At 45.0% G+C, this 23,211-nt stretch overlaps 1 long non-coding RNA gene across 1 annotated transcript in view; it reads left to right on the forward strand.

Annotated features, from left to right (window-relative positions):
- The window catches only part of LOC147827944 (uncharacterized), a 54,913-nt gene extending 38,292 nt beyond the window's left edge, over window positions 1–16,621 (forward strand). The window contains exon 3 of the long non-coding RNA XR_015451575.1: window positions 16,461–16,621. This is a non-coding gene — a long non-coding RNA (uncharacterized LOC147827944). The remainder of the gene's footprint in view (window positions 1–16,460) is intronic.
- Window positions 16,622–23,211: the final 6,590 nt, after the last annotated feature.

Here is a 23,211-nt window from a genome sequence, read left to right on the forward strand (position 1 = left end):
TGGGACCAGTATTGTCTGGCCTTCTGATTTTTCAAAAGAAGCCCAAAATTCAATGTTATGTGAACTTCCTAAATTTTAGGTATTGGCAACTGTGGTGGATTAACTAGTGGTCAATTTAAGTAGGAATGCTCAGCTGAACTGAGTCACCATGGTTCTGGGCATGGAAGACCCATCTGAGTGAGGATTGTTGCCAACAGCATAAAAGGAGAACAGGAGGGGAAGATGGTATGCTGTTGATTTTCCTAGAGAAGCTTGCCAGGACTGGCTTCCTGATATGAACTTAGCTGTTTCATCATTGAAGGAGCTCGGGTCATTGCTGTTGCAGGAGATGGCTGCTATTCTTTTCGGGGGAGCCCTGGTCTTTGTCTTAAGCATTGCTTCCCTGCTCCAGTGAAGATCCCTCAACCTTCTGGAACAGATCCTTCACCTTGTCAGTGCAGACTTTCTAGCTCCCACCAGTGGGTCTTGGGCCTTCCTGGTACAGATCCTTGATACTGACTTGCATGAAATATTGCCATGGGCTCTAGGCCTTCGGCTGGACTCATGTGGAACATTGCCATGGGATCCAGGTCCTTGGCTGGATTCTTTGGGTCTCTAGCATGTGGACAGATCTCTTGCACTCTTCTGCATTTAACTTTTTGGGTGAATATTATAAAATAATCCTATAAATTATGTGTCCTATATTAATTCTATTCCCTTAAACCACTGACTACAACAGCAACAATAAAAATATTTGAAATGTGTTACAGACCAAACAAAACACATGTCCAACCAGGGAAGTAAAGGGCCATAGAGGCTAATGTCCCCTTAGATAGTAGGAACTGTGACAGTTCCTAAGAAATGTATTCTCTGCTAAAGGGATTTGGTTTAACCTCCCATTCCAGGCATAAATCCTCTATTCAGCATGCCCAGTGAGCACTTTTCAGCCCATCCTTAAGACCCTCAATGACTGGGAGGTTTGATCACTCCATCATGGAGCTGTGTATGCTCTGCGCTAACCCCTTTGGCTGGCTCTGACCATTTCTGCAAGCCTTGGCCAAGATGTTGCCTACCTCGGGAAGCTTCCCCTGATTCCCCATATCTATCTTGGCTATTCTTCACATATGCTGCCACGCTTTCTGTATCTCAGTTCCCTCCACACTGATTATTTACCTGCCTTCCACCAGGAAGAGTTCCTGAGAGCTGGGGCTGTACAGCTGGTGGGGAACACACACAGTAGGTATATCAGTCAGCATTTTCTAATTATAAGTGATAAAAATCCCATCTGACTCGCTTCAGGACACAGGAATGTATTCTCCATATAAATGGCCAGGAAGGCACAGACTAGGTTTGGGTGTGACTGAGTCAGAGGTTCACACAATGTCAACTATACCTGGTCTCACCCCACCTGTCATCTGAGCTTGACTTCCTCCTCCATGTCCAGGCAGTACAAGAAGGCAGCCAAAGAGAGCCAATCCAAAATGTGTGTACCTCATTAATAACCCTTGTGTAGATGAGAAAACTGAGACATGAAGGCATGAAGCAACTTGCTCAGACCCATACAGCTGTGAGTAAAGGAGGAAGAAGCAAAGGAAGCTTTTGGCCTCCAGGACCTGTGTTAGAGGCCATGTAACTCAGCTCTTCCAGTTGTGATTTTCCTTATCAGCTCCAGATGGAACCTCTTCTGGTCATACAGCTGTAAGCTAAATGATATAACCACCGCTCTCCCACCACCACCTGCAACATCAATAGTGCATAATGGTTAAAGCTAGAGCAGAGTAATACAAATAGAGGATTGCCTAGTGGGCACCAGCCCATGTCATACACCACTTCCCACTTTCTATGGAAAGTGAGGCTCTTTCCCCTTCAGTGTGATTCCTGAGACATCTCCCTCACCAGCTGTCCTCCAAGGCCACTTTGGGAAGGGCTGAGGGAAGATATAATTTTTGGAAAGCAGCCTTCTATATGATGAGGTAGCAAGGACCTGCAAGTTGATTGCCTTAGACTGTGGGATCTTAGGTGGATTACTGGACAGATGTGAGTTTCTGTTGTAGTAGAATTCTCTCAAAAGGAAGAGATTGGTGTCTTCCTGTCTGTTGCTTGAGTTAGTATGCCAAAGCCCCAGCTCTCAATGCCCTATGGTCTTTGAGAAACCTAATCAGTGCTTGGTCCTCAGCCAACAGCTTATGGCCTCCATCCAGACCACACCTCCCTAAGATAATTTGAAACAATGGCTTGAAAGATGGCAGGGGATTACTGGACTCCTTCACTTAGGCTGCATCCTCTTTGAGCAGGGGGCTCATCATATAGAGGAAGTGCCTGGGAAGGGCCTAGGGGACTCAGATTGCCACTTCTCCGTCTTCATTCACACTACTTTTAGATGGAAAAGATTACCCAGCTTTCCAACCCTTTAGACATCTCCATTTCTGATTCTCAGCAGTGTGGATTTCAGGTCTCAGTAGGAAGTGGCCCTCTCAGTAAAGCCCAATGCAATATGCTTTCCAAGCCAGTCTCAACCTAAGAACATCACTTGGATTAGGACCTTACTGAAGACACATCTATGTAACAATGACTCCACTCTGTCAGCCCAGGGTCCATGAGTCCTCACCACCTGGCACTGTCACTCAGCCAACTCCATGTATGTGCTCTGTCACTTGTACCCCCTTCCTCCTGGAACTAAGATCTATATCCATTTTGTTCAAAAGTAACCAAATAAACAAAATTAACCTAAACAAAAAGAAATGTATTGGCTCATGGGTCTAAGACTGCCAAAGCAGGCTCCAGACACAGCAGATCCAGAAGGACAAGGTAATCTGGACATGGCCTGTTTCTCAGGTCTGCTCTTTTCCATGTTTTGGTGTCTTCTTGGGTGCCCTGAGGTTGCCCACAGTTCCATACCCATATCTTCACCAATTAATGTCCATCAAATTGAAGTTAGAGCTTTTCTTCTCCAATAGTCAAACAAAAACTATGTCTCCTTCTTTGATCCGAATTTGTCATGTGTCCACCCTTGGATGAACTAGAGATAATCCCCAACTTACAAAGGTTTGATTTACAGATTTTTCATCTGTATAATGGTGCAAAAGCGATACACATTCAGTAGAAATCATACTTCAAATTTTGAGTTTTGATCTTTTCCCGGGATAGCAATATGTCATAGAATCCTTTCTTGTAATGCTACAGAGGCAGTGAGCTGCAGCACTGTCAGCCCATGATCATGAGGGAAAGCAGCCAACACTCTACAGTGCTGTACTGTGTTGCTAACCAAGGATGTTAACTAGGTTATATGTATTTGATACATTTTTTACTTAGTCAAGGAGTGTCCCAATAGTGCCATGGACACACATGCTCTGATTGACCAGGCCTGATCACATGGCTCCCTGGAGGTGGGGTCAATGCCTCCAAAAGAAATAGAGTGAGGAAAGGGGACTTTTTCAGAGAGAAACTGGAGAATGGCAAGTTTGTACAAGGAGAGTGGACAGGGGACATCCAGAGCAACAGAACTCTAAGCAATTTGAGGCTGAACATATATTGTCTAAAAGAACAAACCAGTGGCCGGCCCTCAGCTTGAGCAGGAAAACATTGTGGAAAGAAGGAAGATGTCTTTTTTCTCCCCTACTCAAAGAAGTCTGAGGAGGCAAAAACACTGTGTCCTGAGAGAAATTTTTGCATTTACAGAGTTCTCAACAGTCTGCAGGAGGCAAACTCTCTCTGGATCATCAAGGTCAGCTATTTAACTCCAGTCATGAAGGCCCAGGTGCAAAAGGATTCCAAGAAAAACTTAGGAGGCCAGAATACTTGACTTTTTTTTTTTTGGTATTAAATTCTTTTATTGGTACATTGTAGATATACAACACAATTACATTTCTCATTGGGAATTGTATCTTTACATAATGCATCTTGGTTCTTATTTTTTCCCCATTCCTAGACCTCCCTTCACGACCTCCACCCTTCCCTATTTACAAAGACTTTATTTCCATTTTATCCATTTCTCATCATTTTTCCTTTCCCTTCTTTCCTTTCCCCTGCCCCTCCCACTACCCCTACCCCTTTGGACCTTTTCTTCCTATTTTACATTATCGATTATTCATTCTAATCATTGGTACATTTTAGGTATACAGTATAATGACATTCATCATTGGAAATTTGCACCTTTACACAGTCTCTCTTGGTTCTTATTTTTCACCCTTGCCCAGCCCTCCCTTCAACCCCTCCATTCCTCCCTATTTACAAAGATTTTGTTCCTATTTTTCCATTTTCTCATATTAATCTCATTCCCTTCTATCCTTTTTCCTAGCCCTCCCACTTCCTTCCCCTTTGGCCCTTTTCTTCCTATTTCACATTACCTATTATACATTTAGTCCTTATTTACACTTTCAGTTTCTCACACCAGAGAAACTATTCGGTATTTACACATGTGTGTCCTATTTATTTCACTTAACAGTATTGCCTCAATGTGCATCCACTTAGCTATAAATGTCTCTAATTTCTCATTTTTTGTGGCTGAGTTGTACTCCATTTTACAAAAAAAACACATTTTCTTGATCCAGTCTCCAGTTGATGGGCATTTGGGCTGTTTCCAAGTTTTAGCTATTACAAACTGTGCTGCTATGAACATGGGTGCACATACATCACTGTGGTATGATTCTTTTAATTCTTTGGGGAAGATCCCCAGCAGTGGAATAGTGGAGTCAAGTGGAGCTTCCAGTCCTAGTTCTTTGAGGTATCTCCATACTAATTTCCACAGTGGTTGCACCAGTCTACACTCCCACCAGCAGTGGAGCAGGGTTCCTCTTTCCCCACAGCCCTGCCAGCATTTATTATTGGTTGATTTCATGATAGCAGCCATTCTTTCTGGAGTGAAGTGGAATCTCAGCGTTGTTTTCATTGGCATCTCTCCAATGACCAGTGATGTTGAACATTTTTTCATATGTTAATTTGCTATTTCTGCTTCTTTGTGTGAGAAATGTCTGTTCATTTCAGATGCCCATTTTTGGATTGGGTCTTTAAATTTGGGAGGTCTGATCTTTTTAAGTTCTTTATAGATTCGAGATAGTAGACCTTTGTCTGAGGAAGAGCAGGTGAAGATTTTTTGCCACATTGTGGGTTGTCTCTTCACACTGCTGGTGGTTTCTCTTGCTGTGCAGAAGCCTTTGAATAAGAAGAGATCCCACTTGTTGATTGTTTGTGCTAGTTCACGGGCAACTGAGGTTTTGTTCCTAAAATCTTTTCCTACACCGATGTCTTCAAGGGTTCTACCTAACCTCTGTTCCAACTGGTTCAGAGTTTCTATTTTAATATTTAGATCTTTCATCCATTTTGATTTTAGTTTAGTGCATGGTGAGAGATACAGGTCTAGTTTTAATCTTTGGCAAGTTGAAGCCCAATTTTTCCAGCACCATTTATTAAAGAGGCTATCTTTCCTCCAGTGAGGGTGTTTGGCTCCTTTGTCGAAGATGAGATGGCTGAGTGTGTCTGGAGTTGTTTCTGCATATTCTAATCTATTCCACTGGTCCTCAAGTCTGTTTCTTTGCCAGTACCATGCTGGTTTTATCACAGTAGCTTTGTAGTATAGTTGCAGGTTGGGGATTGGAATACCCCCTGCCATGTCTCTGTTACCTAGAATTGCTTTTGATATTCTGGGTCTCTTCTTGTTCCAAATGAATTTTTGGATTGTTTTCTCAAGGTCTAGGAAGTATGCTGCTGGGATCTCAATTGGATTTGCATTAAATCTATATAGCAGTTTTGGAAGTACGGCCATTTTCACTATATTAATCCTTCCTACCCAGGAGCAGGGCATGTCTGTCCATTTTCTGATATCATCTTCAATCTCTCTTTTCACAGTGCCATAGTTTTCAGAGAAGAGGTCTTTGATTTCTTTTGTTAGAATGATTCCTAGGTATTTCAGTTTTTTGGATGCTATTGTGAAAGGAATTATTTGCCCTATTTCTCTCTCAGTGAGTCTGTCATTGGTGTAGAGGAAAGCTATTGATTTTTGTGTGTTGACCTTGTAACCAGCTACTTGACTGAATTTGGTTACTAAGTCTAGAAGATTTTTGGTGGAGTTCTTGGGGTCTTCTATATAGAGTATCATGTCATCTGCAAATAATGACAAATTGACTTCTTCATTACCTATCTTTATTCCTTTTATTTCTTTCTCTTGTCTAATTGCCATGGCTAATGTTTCCAAAACTATATTGAACAAGAGTGGTGACAGTGGACCTCCTTGTCTTGTTCCTGATTTTAGTGTGAAGGATTTCAGTTTTTGACCATTTAGTATGATATTGGCTATTGGTTTTTCATAGATGGGTTCTATCAGTTTGAGGTAGAGACCATCTATTCCAATTTTTTGTAGGGTTTTTATCATAAATGCATGTTGGATTTTGTCAAATGCTTTTTCTGCATCTATGGAGATAATCATATGGTTTTTGTCCTTGGCTCTATTGATATAGTGTATTACATTGATTGATTTGTGTATATTGAACCATCCCTGCATCCCTGGGATGAATCCCACTTAGGGTTAGGGTGTATGATCTTCTTGATGATCTTCTGCATTCTGTTTGCCAGTATCTTAGTAAGGATTTTTGCATCTATGTTCATTAGTGAGATTGGCCTATAGTTCTCTTTTTCAGTTGGGTCTTTCTCTGCTTTGGGGATCAAGGTGATGCTTGCTTCCAGCAATGAATTTGGGACTATTGCTTCCCTTTCAATTTCATTGAAGAGTTTAAACAGTAGTGGCAGCAGTACCTCTCTAAATGTCTTGTAGAATTCAGCAGTGAACCCATCAGGGCCCGAGCTTTTCTTAGTTGATAAGTTTTTAATTACGTTTTCAATTTCATTGGTTGATATTGGGTTGTTCAGAATTTTTAGGTCTTCTTCGTTCAACTTTGGTAATTCATATGTATCTAGGAATCTGTCCATTTCTTCTGTGTTGTCCATCTTATTGGCCTACAGGTTCTGGAAGTAGGTATTGATGATCCTCTAGATTTCTGCTGAGTCTGTTGTAATTTCACCCTTTTCATTCCTAATTGTATGGATTTGGGCCTTTTCTTTCCTTTTTCTGACAAGGTTGGCTAAAGGTTTGTCAATTTTATTGATTCTTTCGAAGAACCAACTCTTGGCTTCATTGATTTTTTATATCATTCTCTTAGTCTCCATTGCATTGATTTCTCCTCAGATCTTTATAATTTCCTCCCTTGTATGAGCTTTGGGGTTGTCCTGCTCTTCTTTTTCTAGAAGCTTGAGGTGCAGCATCAGGTTGTTTAATTGGGCTCATTCTGTTTTTCTAATATGTGTATTCACTGCTATGAATTTCCCTCGTAAGACTGCTTTCATTGTGTCCCATAGATTCCGATATGTTGTATTGTCACTGTCATGTAATTGAAGGAACTGTCTGATTTCTTCTTGAATTTCCTCTGTGACCCATTAGTTATTCAGAAGTGTGTTGTTCAATTTCCACATGTTTATGAAATTTTTTGAGTTTCTTTTGCTATGGATCTCCAATTTCAGGGCACTATGGTCTGATAATATACAGGGGATAACTTCAATTCCTTTGCACTTACTTAAACATGTTCTATGTGTGAGTATGTGGTCTATTTTGGAGAATGACCCATGTGCAGCTGAGAAGAATGTATATTCTGATTTTGTGGTGTGGAAGACTCTGTAAGCATCTGTTAAGTTCCTTTGTTCAAGAGTTCGATTGAGTTCTAGCATTTCATTACTTATTTTTAGTCTAGTTGATCTATCCATTTGTGACAGTGGGTTGTTGAGGTCCCCCACTACAATTGTATTAGTGCATATATGACTTTTCATGTCCATTGATATTTGTTTTATACAGTTGGGTGCACTAGTGTGTGGTGCATAGATATTTATGATTGTCATCTCTTCCTCTTGGATTCTTCCCTTTACAAGGATGTAGTGTCCTTCTTCATCTCTCTTCATCAGTGTTGGTTTGAAATCTACTTGATCTGCAAAGAGGATAGCTACTCCTGCTTTTTTTCAGGTTCCTGTCACATGGAGTATTGTTTTCCACCCTTTAACTTTCAGTCTATGAGTTTCCTTTTGAATGAAGTGTGTTTCTTGTATGCAGCATATTGTTGGATTTTGCTTCTTGACCCATTCTGCCAGTCTGTTTCTTTTGATTGGTGAATTGAGACCATTAACATTGATGGTTATAACTGAAACGTATTGACTTGTCATTGCCATGACTTTTTCTTTCTGTTGGGTTCTCCCCCTTGACATTTAATTTCTTGTCATGCCAGATGGGTTCATTCTGCTTTGCTTCCTGGGGTTGTGATCCTCAATGCCTGTTCCTAGGATATTGTGTAAAATTCTTTGGAGTGCTGGTTTGGTATTCTCAAAGTTCCTAAGGTGCTCTTTGTCATGAATGTATCTTATTTCTCCATCCATTTTGAAAGATAGTTTTGCAGGGTACATCAATCTGGGTTGGAGGCTGTTTTCTTTTAGGGCTTGGAATATGTCACTCCAAGCTCTTCTTGCCTTGATGGTTTGTGTTGAGAAGTCTGCTGTGATTCTGATGGGCTTTCCTTTGTATGTGATTTGTTTCTTTTCTCTGACTGTTTGGAGAACTTTGTTCTTCTCTTGTGTTTCTGGAATCTTAACAATTATATGCCTATGTGTAGACTTTTTTTGATCAAGGCTATTTGGAGTCCTATATGCTTCACTTATCTGTATGTCAAGCTCTTTTCCCCTGCTTGGGAAGTTTTCTGCCATTATTCCTGTGAAGAGATTTTTTTATGTCATCTCCACTCTCTCCTCTTTCTTCATTGAGCCCAATCAGTCTTATGTTATCTTCTTTGCATCATCTAGCAGCTGCTGGATTGATTTCTCATGTTCCCTTAGAATTTTGAAGCAATTTTTCTTTTCCTGGTCATTAATTGCAATCTTATCTTCTATATCTGAAATTCTGTCCTCACATTGGCTCATTCTGCTGTGTAGACTTTCAATGGAGTTTTTCATGTCCTGGAAATCTATTTGCATCTGTTTTATGGATTCCATTTGTTTCTTATGTTGGGATTCCATCATGTTCCTCAGCTCCTCTCTAGATTTATTAATCATGTCTTGCACTAGGGGCACAATTTCTCCTGTTATCTGAAAAATTACTTCTGATTTCATTTTTTCCAGATCCCCTTTTGTTGCCAGTTCAGTGGGTTCAGGTGGTTGAGTATCAGAGTGATCCATCTCATTTCCCTTTGGGGTTGCTGTAGGTGATCTGAAAGTCTGGTTTTGAGACTTATTTACGTGTTTTCTCATTTCGACTGGGGCAGGGGGCTGTTAGCACCTGCACGGATTACCTCCTCTGAGCTGGGAGAGGTGGGACAGGGGCCAGGAGCAGCAGTAGGGATGGTGCCCCAAAAGCCCTTTCCTGTCGGCTGGGAGCAGTGGGAGGGATGATGGCCAAGAAGCCCCTTTCTCTGGACCAGGAGCAGTGGGATGGTGGCTCGGAAGCCCCTCCCTCTGGGCTCGGAGTGGTGGGAGGGATGGTGGCCTGGAAGCCCCTTCCTCTGGGCCAGGAGCAGTGGGACAGAAGGTGGCCCAAAAGCCCTTTCCTGTGGGCTGGGAGCAGTGGGAGGGATGGTGACTGGGAAGCCCCTTCCTCTGGACCAGGAGCAGTGGGATGACAGCTCAGAGGCCCCTACCTCTGGACTGGGAACAGCGGGACTCAGTACCTTGGTCTGATGGTCTGGTGTCCTCTGTGTCTTTGTAGTGTGGAACCAGGTGGCTGCCTATCTGCAGCGGGGTGATTCGGTGTCTTCTGCGCGACTCAGGACCTCGGTAGGGCATACACAGACCTTCCTGTGTGCAGCGGGCTGATTCGGCGTGTTCTGTGTGACCCAGAATACTTGACTTTGAAGGTCCCTTTTTCCACACTCCCGCCATCAGACAGCATATGCTTGAGGAACATCAGTCCACTTTAATGATTATCTAAACAAAGCAGACCTAGATGAAATCCACTTATGGTAGGAGAAAGCAAGGCATGAGGCTGGGGTAGGAGATCATAGAAATACTTCCAGTGAAGGGCAAATACAGGAGAATGGAGAGAAGATGTTTAATGGATACAGAGGTGCAATCGATAAAAAGAACATTTAATGTTCTATAGCACAATAGGGCACCTGTGGTTGGCAACAATTAATTGAATATTTCCAAATAGTTTGTAGAGAGGATTTTGAATCTTCCTATCATAAACAATAAATGTCTGAGCCAATGGACATGCCAATTACCCTGATCTGATCATTATACATTGTATACATGTGTTGAAATGTCACACTGCACCCCATGAATATGTACAATTACTATGTGTTAATTAAAATATTTTCTTAAAAATCTTCCCAGAGCCAGATATGGGGATAAGAGTACATGGGTGTGTACTCCGCCATGGTCTGGGGTTATCTACCTTTGCTGTCTCTGGATGCTGGCATGCATACAGGTCATGGGAACTAACGTTCCTGGCTGGGTGGTTACACAATATAACCAGATATAGACTAAAGAGTATGTACTGTTGCTGTCCTTCTGAGCTGGCTTAGGGGCTGTTTGGGTTCTCCAAAGCAGGTCCTGAGGGAAGGACACATACCTGAGGATAGTCACTAGGGGAATCCCACCCTAAGAGACCAGCCTGGGAGAGGGTTAGTCAGGATAGGATGGGAGAGAGGAGCCAAACTTCGATTTTAGTAATCCCAGCCTCAGCCTGAACTGTGGAAATCGCACTGCAGAGTTGTTTTTTTTCTCATCTGAAGGCAAAGGTACTGAGCTTTTATATCCCATAGCTGTCATGGTGGGCTCTGTGGAAGGAGCTTTGCAAACTCCCAATGTGGAGAAAAACAAAGGGTCTCTTTCAGTTTTTCTCTGCTCTCACACTACAGTCAACACAGAAGACTTCTGACACTGGGTGTGTGGGGGTTTGTCCCCACAGTCCAGGCAATTGTTTCTGCAGTGGGCACCTGCTGGGCATCTGTTAATCCCAGTCAGTTCTGACCCTGACCTGGAGGCAGCTCATGTCCCACAGGTTGGAGTGCAGTCGGCGAGACTTCCCTTCTTCACTTCAGATGCCAGTCTCAACCCCCTGAAAATGTGCTTGTGATCTACCTACGCACTCTAAATCAGGGTTCCTATAACCTCCTTCTTGGGTTCCATTAATTCCTGAGCAGCTCATAGAACTCAGGGAAACATCACTGGCTTATCATAAAGGACATTAAGAAGGACACAAATAAAGTGGTGTGTAGGGCAGGATTGAGGAAGGGCCACAGTTTCCCTCCCCCCTCTGGATTTTCTACCTTTCAGGAACCTTGGCTTTCTGGACACTCCTGCAACCCTGTCCTTTTGTTTGTTTCTGGAATCTTCATTCATTGCACAGGGGTGAGGCTGTGAGGCTAATAGACTGGGTGGGGGGAGCCAAACAAGGCCTGACTCCAGATTGTGAAGAGTCTGTGCAGCATTTCTCCCTGCTGGGCCTGCCTCAGGACCTGTTGGAATGAGGAGGGCCTGTGGCCTGTGATCTGACAAGGGTAGGTCAGAGCATTTCTTTATGGCCAGCTCCAAGACAGAAAGATCAGAGTCTCTATGACTGGCCTTGGGCAGCAAAATTCCAGTTTCTATGACCTGCCTTGGGGAGGGAGTTTGGAGCCATAAATCACGGTGAAAATCAAAATAGATGTCCTAGTATGACACGCACCCAGCTGTGCTGCTTCAAGGACCCCAGAGCCATCCTCTGAGGGCTGCAGGTGCAAGAGCTGGGAACACAGTGCACAGAAGCAGGAATAGGGACATGAGGGGACCCAGGCCAGAACCACTGGGTCCAATCCAGAGGCAAAAGCACAGAGATGTTGATCACCTGGTCTCTGCCCCACAGCAGCAGGCACAGAGGAAAGTAGAAGCTTCCGGGGCTCCCTGCAGCTTCTCCACTTCATGCCATTTCTGTCCCGTGGTCTCTCCTTGGTTCTGCTCTCCCAGTTTCCCTGGCCTGAACACAGTGGGTGAATCTTGCTGGAATCTGCCCTCCCAATCCCACGCCCACTCCAACCCTGGGCTCCAGCAACAGACACTGCTCAGCCTCCTGAGTTTCCCTGGGATATGTTGCTCGGCCACTACTTCCTGCTCAGCAGATGGATTATAGCAAGTTCACTTTCTGTATCAGTCCCGTCACAAGTCATTAAGCATATTGACACAGAGCGGAGCCAGCCTGTGTACTCAAAAGGGGTGGGGTGTATTTCCACTGCCACCACCTTGTCCAAAATTGTCAGGTATCCCACCACTCCTGGGCCTAAAGCCAGCAGCCTTCCCTGCTCATTAGGACGACAATGTGGCACAGAAATCATGGTGAGTGACTTGTCCTGTGCAGGGACCTTCCCCTGGCCGCAGTTCTGATGGCTGAACTTCAGAAACCAGGGACTAGAGCAGCCCAGCTCTGAACTCACCCAATCCCAAGAGCAGTTTGAATGTGTAGACAGGTCCTCCATGTGGTAAGGTGTGGCCCCTCCTTCATGGAGCCCACAGCTCTCCAAAGCCATCCCCTAAACTCCTCCAGGCTGACAGCATCAGAATCTCAGTATTTGCTAACGCTATCTGATTAAGCCTCACAGCAGCCCCATGCAGCTCCTATTTTTTCTGTTGTTGTTGTTACCGGGGATCAAACTCGGGTCCTTGCACTTGCATAGCAGGCAGTGAAACCACTGAGCTAAATCTCTGGGCCCTGCAGCTCCTATTTTTATCAGCATGTTATGGAGAAGACTCAGAGAAGTCCAGTGGCTAGCTCAAGATTACACAGCTAGAAAGTAACAGGGACTGGGTTCCAAACCCGACACTGACTAGCTTTACAGTCGGTATCGTACCCACCAAGCTGTCTTCTTTGCTATTCAGCTGAGCTTTTCCCTCTGAAATCCTGTTCAATAATTCTCAGTGTAAGTGCCTTCTGATGTCTAAATCAATTCCCTCTATTTGTAACTTAACCCCATGGCCTTTTCTTTCTTTCTTTACTCATGGACAGATGTTTGCTCGACCCACTGCCCTGCCTTTTCCAGGTACTCTTTCAATGTCCTTCTTTAGCACACACAGGGGAGAAGAAGTAGAGAGGAGGGATTGATCTTGAGGTGCAGTAGGCACAGTAATGTCCCCCCAAAAGATAGCACAGAACCCAGCCACCCTGTGCAAGTGAAGATCCACAAACCTGAGGGTGAAGCTTTCTTTGATTCTGCACCTGAGATGCCTGCTTTGCCTCCCCGGGTCCAAGCCCTGACAGGTATATGCGTGTACATACATGCATGCATACATACCTACATGTGGTGTGAGCAGACCCCTGTCACCTTCCATCCTGCACAGTCATCTCAACTCTGCCTTTTCCCTGACCCCTCTGCACACACCCTCCACATTCCTCACCCCCTCTAGGGATTCACCCTCTCTTCTGTATGAAACCCCGCTCTACAAAGGACTCCCCTGCCTGTAGGTGTCCCAGGTCCAAGAGCAGAATCCCACAGTTCCTACAGAAGCCACCATGGAAGAATAACTGTTATTTTCAAAGGAAATTGAAATCTCCTCTTTACTGCTTTCTAAATGAACCTTATAATTTTTTCCCTGTCTGCAACATCCCTGCATTCTACCTCCTCTGTGTGTGTCTGGGTGTGAAGGAGAATGTGGCAGGTGCAGGTCATGCAGCTGGGCACACCTCCCTGGCAGAGTGGAGGAAGGGACCAGTCACCAACATGCCCAAGAGTGAGCACTCTGGCCAGGGGCCCCAGCCATCCAGAGGCATCACCTCCTGCTCTGGGTCCCACAAGCTGCAGTCCCTGCAGTAGAAGCAGCTTGATCAAGCTCAAGTTCTCCAGGAATATTCCCGGGATGGATCTGCTCATCTGTCAAGAACAAGGCTATAGGGGGAGGAAAGGCCCCCAGCAAGAGGTTCAAAGGGTTTGCCTGTGTGGGAGCTCGCTGTTGATTTAAAGGCAGAGAGAACATCATGGGAGCCAGAGTGGAAAAGTTACAGGAGGATCTAGAAGGTAAGTGTAGGAGCCAGGGCAAGGAAGAGATGTAGCCTGATCAAGGGTAGCGTGGGTGACAATGGGCACAATGGTTACATGTGAAGGGCTGGACTTGTACCTAAGCCCCCGGCCTCTCCAGGCTGCTTACCCCAGGAGCGTAGAAATCAGAATCCCATTCTTCCCTCAGAAGGGGCAGAGAGAAGCTAGTCCAGGCAAAAAGTGAGCCAGGGCCATCCCTGTGTTGTGAGGAGCCAGCCTGTCCCCAAATATCCAGCTTCCCTTGGGGCAGTGGTCTTGGATATTTGGACTGTGAAGCTGCTTTTTTCTGCTATCCCCAGAGTAGGCAGCTAGGATCCAAAAAGCATCAAGAACCCTTTATCCTTGAATAAGTAGGTGCAGCCCACTCATCATGGCTTGCTAAGGAGGCTGCCCAGGCGACCCAAAGGCCCCTGACTTGTGGCTCCTGTGTGGCATGGGCCAGGGGTGAATGTGAAGTCTCTACCTTCTCTCCCGTTGGAAAATGTGTATGGGAGGTGCTTCATTCACTGGATGTCACATTGGCGGTGGGGGCTACAGCTCTGACAGACTCATCTAGAGATGTGGGAGCTGCAATTCAGAGGCCTCACCCTGGCAGGAGGCCCTCCCTCCAGTGGGCAAGGTTGAGATGGCCTTCATCTACTTTGCATATTGCTGAGGTGAGGAATCTGCATTAGTCTGAGAAACAGCACCACCCAAAGCCAAAGTCAGTGTGAAGTATGGAGAACTACTGTTCTCCCTCTTCTCACACCTGGGGCTGGAGATTGTTCCAGAAAGGAAAGAAAACAGCACCCTGAAGGAAGATGTCCCCAGACTCTTCACTCCCAGGGACGGCTGGAAGAAGGAGGCCACCTCCTGCCCTACTCCAGGCCCCAGGGCACAGGCTGCCAGACCAGAAGGGAAAGATGAATTTCAATCCTACACAATAGTGAGTCTGAAACTTAATTTACTTGGTAACCAAAAGGAAGTTATAGAATCTGCCCAAGATGTTGTCAAGGAACAGAAAAGCATATACTTTCAATAGTATGCAGTTGCAAGCAATGACATGAGAAAAAAATTTAAAATAAATATTTCATATTAATATCCAATTGAATCTAGCCTGAATGATAGCTGAGTTACACAAGGGACAGTGGCTCCCTTAGACAAGCTCAGGTATGCATGGTGGGGCAGGATCAGAAAGAGGCATATGGAGTAATAAAGAAGAGACACAAAAATCTCAGGAAAGTCTAACCATGAGGCCAGTCTCAGACAGGTGGAAAGGGGAGCGAAGGAGAGACAAGGCGAGTTTCATGGATCTAAAGAGAGGGGCAGGTGTGCAGGGGGAGACTACGAGCTGCTGTGAAGCTAGACTGTCCATTCCTCCAGCCAGCCTGAGACACAGTGGAGCTTTGTGGTTGGGATTCAGTTTCTGGCTCTACCACTCTGGCTGTGTGAGCTCAAGAGACCAATTAAACCCTCTGTGCCTCAGTTGTCTCATCTATAAAATGGCAGAGTAGCACCTGCCCAGCGGGTAGGTATGAGGATTAAATAAGTTGACGCTCGTACAGGTCTTAGATTAGCATCTGGCTTGGCCTTGTTCCTTACCTCGGGTGGCCCACCTGCATGTCTCAGCCACTCCCCAAGTGCGTACCTGCATCTCCATTGGCCACCTGCTCACATCCTCCCCCTCTACTTCTCAGCATCTCTTTCTCTTCCATAATGGCAGTTTCTGGCCCATGATGGCCCAGATTCCACATCAGGGCCACTTGCTCTTTTTGCAAGCTTCAGCTTCTGTTTCTAGTCTCTCTAATGGATGTTTCTGGATTTCCCAGTTTAAATTCTCAAGAACAAAAAGGTGTGTGGCCAAGCCCTCTCAATGTGGGCAAAGCCATTGAAGCCAGCCTCCTACACATCACTGAACAGCTGTGGCCAAAGAATGTGGAGTCATGTGATATAAAATATGGCTATCTGTGTCACCCTGTTCCCCTGGCACTATGGGCCTGGTGTGGGATACGGTGTCCCTTGGAAGGGGCTGTGAGCCAGGCAGGCCCCACAATTGGCATATCTTACACACAGGGAGATCATTCCCTCTGTCTCAGGGGTGCAGTGAAGATCACAAAGGGATGGAAGGGGGATTAGGAGACTCTTAACAGTAATTTGCCAAGTGCCATCTATGTGCTCAGAACAACACTGTGAGCAGTAGGCCACTGCTTCTCTGTGCTTCAGCGGCTTGCATTCTCAAGTCCCCCACCCTAGATGGGACTTGGGTCCTTGCCCCAACACTTTGGTACTCCGTGCCAGGCATCCTCTCCTGAAACCTTCTAGCCCTACCGCCTGAAAAATCCAGGACTGCTCTGGCATCACTGTCCTCACACAGGCAGGTTTCCCAGTCCCCAAAACCCCTGCAGCCCCTCAATCCTTCAGCCCCTTTGGGCTCCATCTTTGTAACTCAATTCTGTTTGCTTCTTTATCTACCAGGCACCCACTTTAGACCAAGCTCCTGGAAGGCAAGACCCTTGGCTCATTCTTTACCTATTGTGGCCCCTGGAAGCTCCAAAAAGAACTTTGCAAAATAAATGACCGACTAAAGATGGCCTGAAGTTGGCTGTGACAGCATGGCTGAAGACAGGAAGGAAGCTAGAAAGGAAAAAGATTTTTGTGAGTACAATTAGAGAAGGGAAAGCACTGAAGGGGTGCAAACAAGGGGAAAAGGGCAGAGAAGTAGAGATGATGGGGTGAGGAGAGATGAACTGTAGGGTCCACAGGGCTACAGAGAGGTACAGAGTTTGCAGGAGAAGCTAAGCCCTGTCCTCTCTGTCTCCTGATCTCCACTCCCTCTCCCACTCTTTGCCCTCTCTTCCCTCTGCTACCTCCCCAGCTCCAAGTCCTTCCAGAGGGATGCTGCTGTCCTGACTCCTGCCCAGAAGCCACTGAAAGTCCAGCCTGGATCAAGCTGGTCCATGGCAGCACCAGTGCTGGGAGATTTTCCCAGGCAGCCTGATTTCCAATACCAGCAAGGCTGGGACTGGTTGTCTTATTAAGACTCAGTGTGGTCACTGCTTACCTTGTCCTTCCATGTCTGGGGAAGCCAGAAGTCCCGTTCTCCTCTGGGTGGCTCCCACACCTCTAGGGACCTCCAGTGTCATTCTGGAACCTTCTCAATGCCTCTCCTCCCTTGTCAATAATGGAAAACTCATTGCATCTGAGGCCCCTTTATTCTACTGCTGGCCCAGAAGGAAGAAACACCTAGAAATCTCCAAGGGAGTGTTGCCAACTCTTACCACTCCTCATTTCCTATGTGGAAGATATTGGATGATGTTTTGCCATATTTTTCAGACTATCCTCTTTCCACCCAGCTTCTCAACTAGGGATGCAGTGGAGTGAGAAAGGAAGGTGCATATTTACTGAGCTCAAACTAAGTACTCTTCACTTGGTAGCATTATCTCATTTAATCCATCAGTAGGAGGTTCTGAATTTTCTTAGGGGACTCCTTGGAACTCTGAGGGTAATTTCACAAACCAGCCCCGGGATTTCAGAGATTTGAAGACAGCTTCTACTTTTTCTGGCATGGTTTCCTCACTTCCTATCCATGTCACTTTCCTGGAAGCTGATCCTCAGCTTGCAATCCTGGCTGTTCAGCAGAATGACCCGGACAGAAGTTTTAGTCATGCAATGCCCAGGACCCCCCCCACACACACACAGGTAGGTAAATCTGGGTTGGTCAGGTGACCCCAAGTGATTCTGATGCATCCCAAATCTTGAGAAAAGGTAGGTCCAAGAAAGTCACCATAGTGGCCTCTTCGTCCTACCCTCTCTTTGAACTGAAGCAGACCCAAGTATCGAGAGAAGTATCTTGCCATGGTCACTTGGGGATTTGGTGAGTTTCCCTGAAGGCTGCTCCTCTGGCTTCCTGAGCTCTTCCACCATATTCAGCAAAGGTCCCTTCTCTTCTGCATGCCAGCTTGCTGCAGGCTGGCCTGCAGGGGAGAGGTCAAATGGCCCAGCCACAGGTCTCCCTGTCCCTCCATAGCCAGCCTCCCTCCTCCTCCCTAGCTAGCATGGCTGCCTACCTCGCCTCAGCCTCAGGCTGCTGCAGAGCAGAACAGAACACTGGTTTCCATTTCCACAGCAGTCTTTGTCACACTGCAATGTAATTGCTTGTTTACCTGCTGGGCTCACGCAGGAGAAAGGAGCTCTATCTTATTCTTGGTGTCCCCAGAGCCCAGCACTGGGCCTGGCTGAGCCGAGGAGCTCAGCAAATGTTTGTTGATGTATTCTACAGAGGGACTGAACTAATGACTTCATTCTTTATTCTTTTTAAGGTATTTGCTGATTTTAAAGGCAATGCTTAGCCCAAAGGCATAACATGTTAATGGTGGAATTTTAGGAATTATGGCCCTAGGAATCTTGACACTTCTAGATCACCTGTAGTTACATCCTGCTCCTAGCGGGCTCCTTTTAGTCCTGCCCTCCTGACCACTCAGGTGACCCTGAGACCCTTTCACAGCCCCTTAAGGAATCTCCAGGCCTCCTCACCTCTCTCCACCTCTTTCATGGCTCCAAGTGGCTCTTGCTGATGAAAGAGTCAACTCACCTCTGCTCAGCTTCTCATCTCTCCTACTGTCAGCTGTCCACAAAGCTCCAGGCCCCATTCATCTCAGACTCCTTGGTTTATGGATTTCTAGATTATGGGCAAAATGAAGGAATCTCTGACAATCTTATTTACCAGCTTCTTCCCATACTTTGCCATCTGGGGCTGCTCTGGCTGGGCATCTGTTGGTACATCTCACTGGCTCCTTTCTTCTGTGGACAATCATCCCAGTGGTGGAGCTTCCTGTCGAAGAGGGGCTTCCTTCAGAACACAATGCTAGCTGTAGTGGAAGTATTTTGAGTGGCCTGTGACCTGATCAAGCCTCCTCCTTACTGCAGGTGGACTCATAAAGGTCAGGGGCAGATGTCTACTATGATCCAGGCTGGGCTGAGCAGAGAAGGCCATGGAAATGTTCTCCAAGTGATTGATTCATCTAAGTCACACACACCATTGTACAGGGTCTGTGTCCCTTGGTGCCTGCCTATTGAATATCCCTCCTTCCTAGCATCCTCAGCATCCCCAAGAGAGGCTCTCCAATCCCCTCCCCTCAGCTTCTCCGGGGACTCAGAGCCTTTCTGCCCTGCCTGATGCCCTGCTGAGGGCATTTGAGACTCCAGGACCTCACCACCTTATGTTTCTGGGTCCACCCTGAAGACTATAGCTGCTGAAAGCCACTATGACTAGTAGATGTGGCTTCCAACCCTCCCTGGACCCTGAGGTGATTTATCCTCCCCTCAGACACCTGAGGCACATGAGGCTCAGAGCAGCTAAGATGCGTATCCAGAACAAGACGAGAGACAGCTGGGAATCAAATCTGAGTTTGCCTGAGCATTCACCTGTCACCTACCAGATATGTGACCAGAAATCTGCACAGGCTGGCTCTGGGAGGGAACCAGGAAGCAATTCTAACCAGCTCCCTCCTTTTCCTCCTGCTGTAAGATCCCATGCCCCAGGAGCAAGGCTGTGGGGAAGGGCAAGAGTTGCTAAAGCTTTTCTAGATCAAGATGGGGGCACAAAGAAAGATCTAAGTGAGCACTAAGTGCCTAGATGAGAAAAATTGGAGACATTTTTCATAAAACCTGAGAAATGTATTGGGGTTCAACACTGAGGGTAAAACAGTTCTGTTCAGGAGTGTGACTATTTTTTCCCCTCTTAACTTTTCACTGCGAAAAATATTTCATATGTCGGGTGTGGTAACACATCTATAATCCCAGCAATCGGGAGGCTGAGGGAACAGGAAGGATGTGATATCAAGTCCAGCCTGTACTACATAGCAAGACCCTGTCTCTGAATTGAAAAGAAAAAAATTTTCATACATACAGGAAATCTTGTCAAGTTTGCTTTCTCTGTTTTTCTACACCATTTGAGTGTAAGTTGCAGACATCAAAAAGTATTTCCCTATATATTTCAGCCTGTTTCTTTTAAAAACAAGGATATTCTCTGACAGACCCAAAGTGCCATTACTACACCTAAGAAAAATTAATAATTTCCTAATTTTCCTAGTATCTAGACCATCTTCAAATTTCTAAAATTATCCCAGAAGTGTATCAATTACTGGTTTTTAATACCAGATTCTAATGAGAAGCCATGAATTTATTCTGTTTGTGGTGTCTGTTTTGTCTCTTCTGTCTAAAATGGTCACTCTACCTTTTTGTTGTCATGATACTGGCTTTTCTTAAACTCTCAACCTGGTAGTCTGTAAAATGTCCTGTTTTCTAGGCTTGTCTGATTATGTCCCTATGGCACTATTTAACTTGTCACTCTGCTCCCTGTATTTCCTGTAAACTGTATGTTAGAGTTTCAGCTTGATTGGATTCAATTTAAAGATCCTTGGCAAGAGTAGGTGTGTAGTAAGCAGCCTCTAGGGTGGCTCTAGTGATGGCCCTTCTGGTGTCTCACTCCTGTGGGTAGGCTAGACTCTATGACTAGCTTCTAGCAAAGAGAATGTGGCAGAAGTAATGAGGTGTCCATTCTGAAATTAGATTATTTAAAACTGTGGTTTCTGTTTTGAGTTTTTCTCTCACTCTTTCTTTGCCCTGGGGAAAGTCAATTCCCTCGTGCAGAGGCCCTGTTAGTAAGGTGCAAAGGCCTACCAGCCACAATGTGAGTGAGCCTAGAAGCACATCTCCCAAGCCACCCAGTTCAGCCTTTGGAGGAGGCCCCAGCCCCTGCCAACCACTTTTGGGAATCCTTAACCCAAGGGCACCCAGCTAAGCTGTACCTGGATTCTTGAAACTCTGAAGTAATAAATATTTGTTGTTTTAGGTTGCTGAGTTATGCAGTATTTGTTATATATAGCTATGGACTGAATTGTGTCTTTCCCCCAGCCCCGCAAAATTCCTATACTGAAGCCTTAACTTTAAAGCAATTTTTTTTGAAGGTAAGGTCTTTAGAAAGTAACCAAAGCTAAATGAAACCGTAATGGTGGGGCCTGATCTAAAAGGACACAGCCTTAAAGATAGAGGAAGAACATGCTTTCCCTACTCCCATGTGAGGACACAAGGAAAAGGTGACTATCTGCAAGGCAGGAAGAGAGCCACCAGAGACTGAATTGATAAGCATTTTGATCTTGATCTTCCCAAACTGTAAAGCTATGAGAATTTTTTTCTGTTACTTAAACCGGCCAATCTATTGTAGTTTGTTATGACAGCTTGAGCAAGTAATACATCTTTATAGGTGATACTATGAACTTCATATCCTATCACCTATGAAGTTGAATTACTTGCTCAGGCCAAGTGAGCAATACAACTTCAAAGGTGATGCTGTGAACTTCATTTAACATCAGAAGGGACACAATGTCAGGTGTCCTACTAATGTTCCCACTAATTTTCATCACTTGCCTTTGGAAAGAATCATTTTCCCTTTGACAACCAGCAAATTACCTGGAGAAATACCTTGCCCCACCAGAATACCCTGTTCTCCAACAAACTTTCATCTGATGCTGTTTGACTGAATCAATTATTACTTTTACTGTTGCAAAATAATTATCTTTCTATCATTATTTCTATATTTATTGGTTAGTGTTTTCACAAAAAAGGAGTTTCCCTATCAACAAGAATTAATTAAAATTTCTTCTAAAAAGGATGGATAAGTGCTTAATTCTTTCTAATTATTACTATTTTTTGAATAAAAATTGGTTCAATAGTCACCTCCAATGGTAGTTAAATGAGTCTCTCTCCTCTCTCAACTTACCTAGTTATTGTCTAACTATCTATCATCTATCTCGATCTATCATTGTGATATACTGGATATTTATTTGTTCTATATTTTACAATCGATTGAAATCATTATTCTTTGTAATGCTCAGATTGCCCCAGATTTTGCCATTGAGAGTCCCTCCAAGTTAGAGGACTCCTACTTGAAATTCCAGGCTCCTAAGGAAAGGTTTGGAGAAAGGACTTTCTACAGCCCTCCCTATAGCCATCCCTCTACCATTCTTAGAAATTCCTGCTAGAATGTTTTGCAAACAGGAAAGGGACCAAGAGATAGAGGGAGGTGGGAGGAAGGAGAGAGGAAGGGGAAGTCAAAGAAGATGTGTTATGTACATGTACCAGCTCCCTGTGATGGATGTAATCATTATATACTGCAAATATGTACTAATACAAATAAATGAATAAATAAATAAATAAATAGAAATCCCTGCTATAAATTATGAATGATAGGGGAAGGCAAAGGGAAAGAATAATGATACAAAAGAATAATGATTCCTGTTTCAGGAATGAGATATATGAACTGGAAAAAGAAACTGAGCAATCAGACCCCTGAGAGCTGGTCCTAGTGGACCTTACCAATTTGCTATGTCATTAAGACCTGTGACCTGGCCTCTATGTGCCTCCCATGCAGGTTTGCTATAGATCTGCAGGAGATGCTACATAGAGAGAAGGTAGAAAGTCCTGCACACATCTGCAATGGCATCCCTGGAGCCTGTGTCCCAAATCCATGTGCCAAGAAGAGGACTGGAAGTGCAGAGGAAAGACCCACACAATGGAAATGTCTTCCCCATGGCTGAGGGCTGTTAGTTGGGAAATAGTGGCAAATACATCAGTACTGGAGCTGGGTATGGAGGCAGAAATTGGTCTCTAGAAAGCTTCCAATCGCCTGCAAGGAGACAGAATATGTGTGATCCATTTCTGCCTCTGGGACTTTAGTCTGAAGCCCATCTCTACAACCCAAAGGGGCTGACATTAACCTGCACATCTGAAGTGGGCAGAAGAAACTGCTTTTGACATTCACACAACCTCATGTCCTGTTTTTACACTCTCTCCACTGGGGATGGTCTGAAGGGAGCTGAGTTGCAAGTTCACTTCCCCAGCCTTCTCTCCTGCCTATCCCCACTCCCAACTTGAAGCTCCTAAAGACAGAAAATGAGTTAAAATGCTGATCGATGGAAACAGTACAGCTGTTTACTCCTGGGCCTTCTGATATTGATGTGTTGCTGCCTAGACTTCCATCTAGGAGAATGACACAACCTTGGCCCGATTTGGGCTGCACTGGTGGCTCCTTATGCATGACCACTCCCAGTCTTTTCTTCTGTGTAGTACTCATCAACACTTGTTCTCCAAAATCCCCCATCCTCTGCCCTTTAGTTTCCCCCATTAAGACTGGATGTCAAGGCTCTCTAAAAGCTGATGAGCCATA

Source organism: Heterocephalus glaber, unplaced genomic scaffold, assembly GCF_053883595.1.
Source record: "Heterocephalus glaber isolate CG9 unplaced genomic scaffold, H.glaber_assembly_v1.0 deba00001429, whole genome shotgun sequence".
In the NCBI taxonomy this organism is placed as follows: domain Eukaryota; kingdom Metazoa; phylum Chordata; class Mammalia; order Rodentia; family Bathyergidae; genus Heterocephalus; species Heterocephalus glaber.